Below are 5,970 nucleotides of genomic sequence, written 5' to 3'. Positions count from 1 at the left end.
CCTACTCCGACCAGCTTGCCACATTATGTTCTCAAATGGACTCTCGGATCCCTTGTACCATCAAACATCTCGAACTTTGGATGTTTGTACCCTTCGGGCAGTTCGACATCTGGTTGTATGCAAAGATCTTCGTAGTTTAGTCCTTCAATCTCCTTACTTCCTTCAACGCCCTGAATTCGGTTAGTTAGTTTCTTAAGTTCTTCAGTTAGGTTTCTGATGAATGAGTCTTTATCATCAAACTCGGGTGTTCTTGAGATGGGTTGGGTGGAGTGTGGCATGGTCTCCACATAGATGGGGGTGTTATGACGAGTGTGGAAATGGTCATTCGTGGAGTTCAATAGTTTTGGGATGAGCAGTGGAGTATTGTTGGAAGTGTGACAAGTATTGCAGTGGTGGTGAGGAGCGGGATGGTTTTGTGGTTTTGGGATATTTTGTGGAGGTGCGGGGTTCTGAGCATTTAGGAAATTAGCATCTGGAGTGGTGAGGGAAAATGACAGATTTGCCAGATTCCGAACCTGATCAAGTTCTTCTTGGAATTTCAGCAGTTTTTGTTCAAGTTGGGATGCACGTTCCTTAGGAACCGGAGTACCATGACCATGTGTGACCTCTACCCGTTCAATTGAGTTCTACTTTCTGGAGTTGTTCAAATCTTCCATTTTTCCTTTGTTCTTGTTTTTGACTGGACTAAGGGGAGGAGTGGGTGGAGGGCCTCTGGATCTCGTTGAATAAGATGATGTTGCCAGAGTGCACGAACTAACCTTTAGGGAGGGGAATAATAAAACAAAAGTAAAAACAAAAAAAATAACATGTTAGCGAGGATTATAAGAAAATGTTGCGATATTTAAACACATAGTGCAAAAATGTGAATCGTGTCCTATTTGGGAACCTCTTTGTGCCCGAGGTAGGCCTAGCGACAAGTTGATTTGGAGAACTTAGAATGCTAAATGCCTCATTTTATTGATAAAATGTAGACAAGTCCCAAATCGACACTGAATAACAGGAAATAAAGTCACTAATGACCATTGGCCTTATTACATTCATAAAACGAAAAAGTAAATTCCTATCTATTTGATCCCAGAAGGACCTTCCTCAGGTTGAATGCTCTCGTTGATCAAATCCTCCAGTTCGCGTAGGTTCATCAGTAAAAATGCCTTTGCCAGGTGTTCTGCTTCGTTTCCCTCAGCGTTCTGGTAGTCGGTGACTCTTTTCCTCACTTTTCCTTCTAATTCCAGCAGACTATATTCCAGATATTTCAACTTTTCGCTAGCTCTGGCAGCCCTTTCTTTCCACTCATTGATTTGGTCATCTGATGGAAGACTCCTCCACCAGTCTAGTAAGAGTGGGGGCGTGCTAACCATACCGAAACTGGGGTCCTCGTTCTTCATTTTCTGCAAGACAAACAAGGTTAGGCCCTTACCCCCGCCAGACTAGACTATTTATCATCAACAATTAGAATAAAGAATTTACTTCTCCAAATAAATGCACAAAACATGATAATGTTCGTTTGGATTTTAGGGAAACCTAGTGGACTTGGGAAAAGGCTATCTTAAAGAGTCATTATGCAGACAACATAACTAACTCAGCTAGGCTGACCATGATGCATGCATAGTTAGAGTAAGGTTTCTATGGGGTTTTAGACTGGTACCCTTAAACGGACAACTCAAGGGGGAAAGGACCGGAACTGTCAACTACACCGTTGATCGACTGGTTTTACCGCAAATACGCCTTTTTCGGATTCAGGGGGTGATAATATCGGAAGAGCGCACCACTCATTATAACAATTGCTATGGTATTTTGTTTGGCACGAGTGGAATATGATGTTGAAAACATGTTTATGCAATAATTAAAGTAGGTTGTCACGTATTTGCACGTTAAGAAAGCAGTAAATACAACAGTTCTTCATAATTTAAAGCAGTAATAAAGAAAAACAATAAAGGAAAGAAATAAAGGAAAGAAACAAAAAGACAAGTTAGTTTGTAGTTGAATAGGGGAATGGAATGCTTAAAGGCTTAAACAAATAAAGGCATATAAAGAAATGTAAAGTCACAATAATAGTCTAAAAATGGTAAAAGCCTAAAAGATCCCCAGTAGAGTCGCCACGCTGTCACGCTTCCTTTTTATTGCAAAATCGGGTTTATGACATTTGGGAGGACAACTCATTCCTTTTGGGAATTGTGTTTGACTTGAAGAGTCACCACCTGATGATTAAGGTGCATTAGGACACCTAGAGGGTTTGATTTGAGTAACCAGAGATTGGGTAAGGGCTTGAAATTATCCCAAGGAGAAGGTATTAGGCACCCCTCAGGATCCACTAGTGTGGTTCCCGGCCAGATTATTGTTGTGAATTTAGGTGCAAATAACATGTAGGCAAATGAAACTTTAAGTAAGAGGGGATTTTCACATAATGGTTTACAAATAAACAAAGTTGGAAAGAACAAAAAGAAAGCTGAATTTTCTTAAAAGAAATAGTTTGAAATCTTTAGAAGAAACAAAGAAACAAAGGGAAATGGGGGTCCTAGGTTTATTAATAATATGGATCACCCCACACAATGCCCGGTAATCACTCCTCAATGAGGGGCTACACGTGACATTATCGTGTGGTTATTATATCCATATCTACCCTTCCCACCCCGTTAAGGTATTAAAGCACGGGATGGTCTCGATTACTTATAACATGCTATTACCCGTCCCAATCCTATCAGTCCCGGAGGCATTTAGGACTACTAATCCTAAAGGCAAGGGATATTAGGCTTATTTGTAATTTCAAAGGCAAAAATTCTAAGGCGACATACAAAACACGTATTGCAAGTTGAGAAAGCACATAACAAGTAGAGGCTCAAATATATCTCCTTACACAAAGAAGCATGTAATTAGCATGACGTACATATACTGTTTAGGGTCTGATTAAATACTAGACATGAAAGAACTTAAAGGTTGAGGATGACTGATTTATTACACAGTTCAGATAAGAAGCCCGCATTAGGCCTGCCTGCTGGTTGTAGTTAATAGAATAGATTCAGTTTATAACTTTACCCTAAAGCTTGCCTAAGTGTTGGACAAAGATCCTATAGGCATGGTATCTACTGAATTCAGAAAGCAAAATAAACTGAATACGTACTGGTTAAAAGGGGTAGTCAGATTATTAAAAGAAAGGCAAGTTTTAACGAAGGTTATATGTTCTGCTACTGATGGTACATGTTACTACTGATTTTAGCTCTAAACGTGAATGAAGTGATTCAGATTCGATTAGGAATTCCTATAGACATGCTTTCTACGTGTAGTTGATTTTGAACCTTGTATACATGGTATAAAAATGCAGAAGACTCGTTTTAAACCTATGAACATGATATCTAGATGCTGAATGAACATGATATCCAGGTGCAATTGATCGTGCAGATTTAGACAATCCTGTAGGCATGATTTCTATATGAATATAGTACCCATATGATCATGATTTCTATATGAATGTAAGATATACAAAATTCAAAAGCAACAAGAGGCATGATTTCTATTTGCATATGCAGATTTCCAAACACCTATAGGCATGATTTCTATATGCAAATTTATAATTCCTATAGACATGGTATCTATCCTTTTTACATACATAGTTACCTACCCCTTTTTCACTAACCATCCCCAAGAGTTTATTACAAATTATTATAGCCCGGAATAAAGTAAAAAATACATCAAAAAATATAAATAAAAGTACAACTAAAGGAGAGCCTGATTCAGACTTCATGTCTGAAATATGAGGTAAACCAACTCCATGAGATCATGATCCAAAGCCTTTCTCCCATTTTAGTGTGTCAAAGATCCCTAAGAGCCTCAAAGGGACTCCGGGCAATGCTCACACCCAAATGTATAATCAGATTAGGACAAGTGCAGTATGGAAGGGTCAGCCCCCAAGTGTCCGAGATCAGAGGGAACTCAAAGGGTCCCAAGGCAAGGCTCACAAGAGGGGGGCAGAACTTAAAGACTAAGAAAGTGTGCAAATGCAGAATAGAATGCTAAAGGGGAAAAGGAGAGGGAAACAACTACTAATAAACACACATAGGGGGGTTCAGGGGAATAAGGATATTGTAAAGAGCCTATTGCTTAGGCAAGGGAAGGCTTTAGGCATGCCCAGCAATGGAGGATGCTAGCATACCCATAAGCCTGCTAGAACACACATTATTAGAGGCTAGGATCCCAGGGGATCAAGTTTAATTTATGGACAATAATTTGCATATTGCCATGCCTCAAACCATAGCATGCACACATAGGGGGGTAGGGGTTTGGGATTCATAACAAACATGCAGAAAGAAATCAGTAGTGTTGAACCACACAGAAGCAGTAAGCAGACAGGGATACAGAAGCAGTAAATAAACACATTGTTGTGGTGCTAAAAAAGCTTAAATCAGGACATACCAGTTTTAAAGAAGCAAATAAAGAAAGATAGGCAATAGGTCTTGTGAACAGGCCACAGTACAAGCAACAAGAGAGAATACTTTTGAGTGTAAGTGTAAGTTCAAAAAGACTACGGGTGATGGATGTTTTTGCTAATGAAAGAGTCATGTATTTATAGTGTGAAAAAACAGGCAGAAATAAGGTAAGAAAACAATTAAGGAATTGGATATCAATTAAAAATCAATCAATACAAGACTTCCTTTAATTAAGGAATTCAGACTTAAACGGTAAAAGTTATTTAAGGAAAGAAATCAAATAAGCATCTTGTGCAAAGTAGGTAATTAGGGGTAAATACATAGGGGTTTAATTAAGGGAAGAACTTTAAAATACACGGTTAAAACAAATATGGTAAGGATCAATCAGTATACAGTAAATCAAGGGGTTAAAGATTTTTGTAATCATTGGTCCATGAATGAACCAAGTCAGAAAAGCTAAGGAAAGTTTTTGACTCAAATCGAGTAACAGGGAAGTCAGCAGACAAGGAAAGAAATCAATCAAACTTATACAAAGGAAGTCTGAAGTCAATCAAAATTGAAAGTCATTTTTAGAGGGAAGTTCAACACATATAAAGAGCACACAAAATATGCTAGGTTGAATTTAGGGCAAAGAAAAAAACATTATGCCATTGCAAAATCAGTAGGTAATAGACTGTAAGATCATGGTAGTCACATAGGTCAGTAATGTAGAAGAGATAGTATCAAATAGCATACAAAGGGTCTAGTATAAGGACCTTAGAAGAGTTTAGTAGAAAATCAAAATCGCTTAAAGAAACAGAGATTTCAAGAATCAGTTCAGAGACTCGAAATAGGTCTAAAGGAGTTAGAGTTTCTGGAATCAAACAAGTTCAAGCAAATCATATAGCCAATGGCCTCAAAACTCGGATGAACCCCCAAATTCTAGGGTTTTTACCATCAATCGAGTGCAGAGATGAGAGGACAAGTAATCAAGGAAAAAGATACTAATCGAGACAGGTTCAGAGGTCTCAGAAAGGAACTGAGACCTTTGACAGGCTCTTTCAGTAGCAGGAACTCATGAGAAGCATAGTAAAAGAACAACATGCGACACACAATAAAGAAACATAAGAAACTAATAAGAAACCTAGTAGAAGAAACTAACGTGAACACAGTAGGAGAAACATATAAAGAAGCATAGTAGAAGAAACTTAATAAGAACACAGTATGAGAAACATATAAAAACATAGTAGAGGAAACTGATAAGATCATGGTAGAAGAAACCTAACAAGAACACAACAAAAGAAACATAGTAGAAGAAACACACAAAGAACACAATAGAAGAAACATAGTAGAAGAAACACACAAGAGAAAAAGAAAATCAGAGAAACATCTAAATAACTCAAAAACCTTAGATCGGAAAAAATAAAGGTTTTGAAAGCATAGTTTTGAAAGAAATATCAAGAAATCATTTAAAAGTTTAGGGAAAACATAGATCTCGAACAGATCTAAAGAAATCAGAAGAACCACAAAAGCTAGGGTTTCTGAGGAACCCAAACGGTGAGAAAGGCTT

This window comes from Nicotiana sylvestris, chromosome 8 (genome assembly GCF_000393655.2).
Source record: "Nicotiana sylvestris chromosome 8, ASM39365v2, whole genome shotgun sequence".
Taxonomy (NCBI): domain Eukaryota; kingdom Viridiplantae; phylum Streptophyta; class Magnoliopsida; order Solanales; family Solanaceae; genus Nicotiana; species Nicotiana sylvestris.
Note: the sequence above shows the minus strand (reverse complement) of the source record.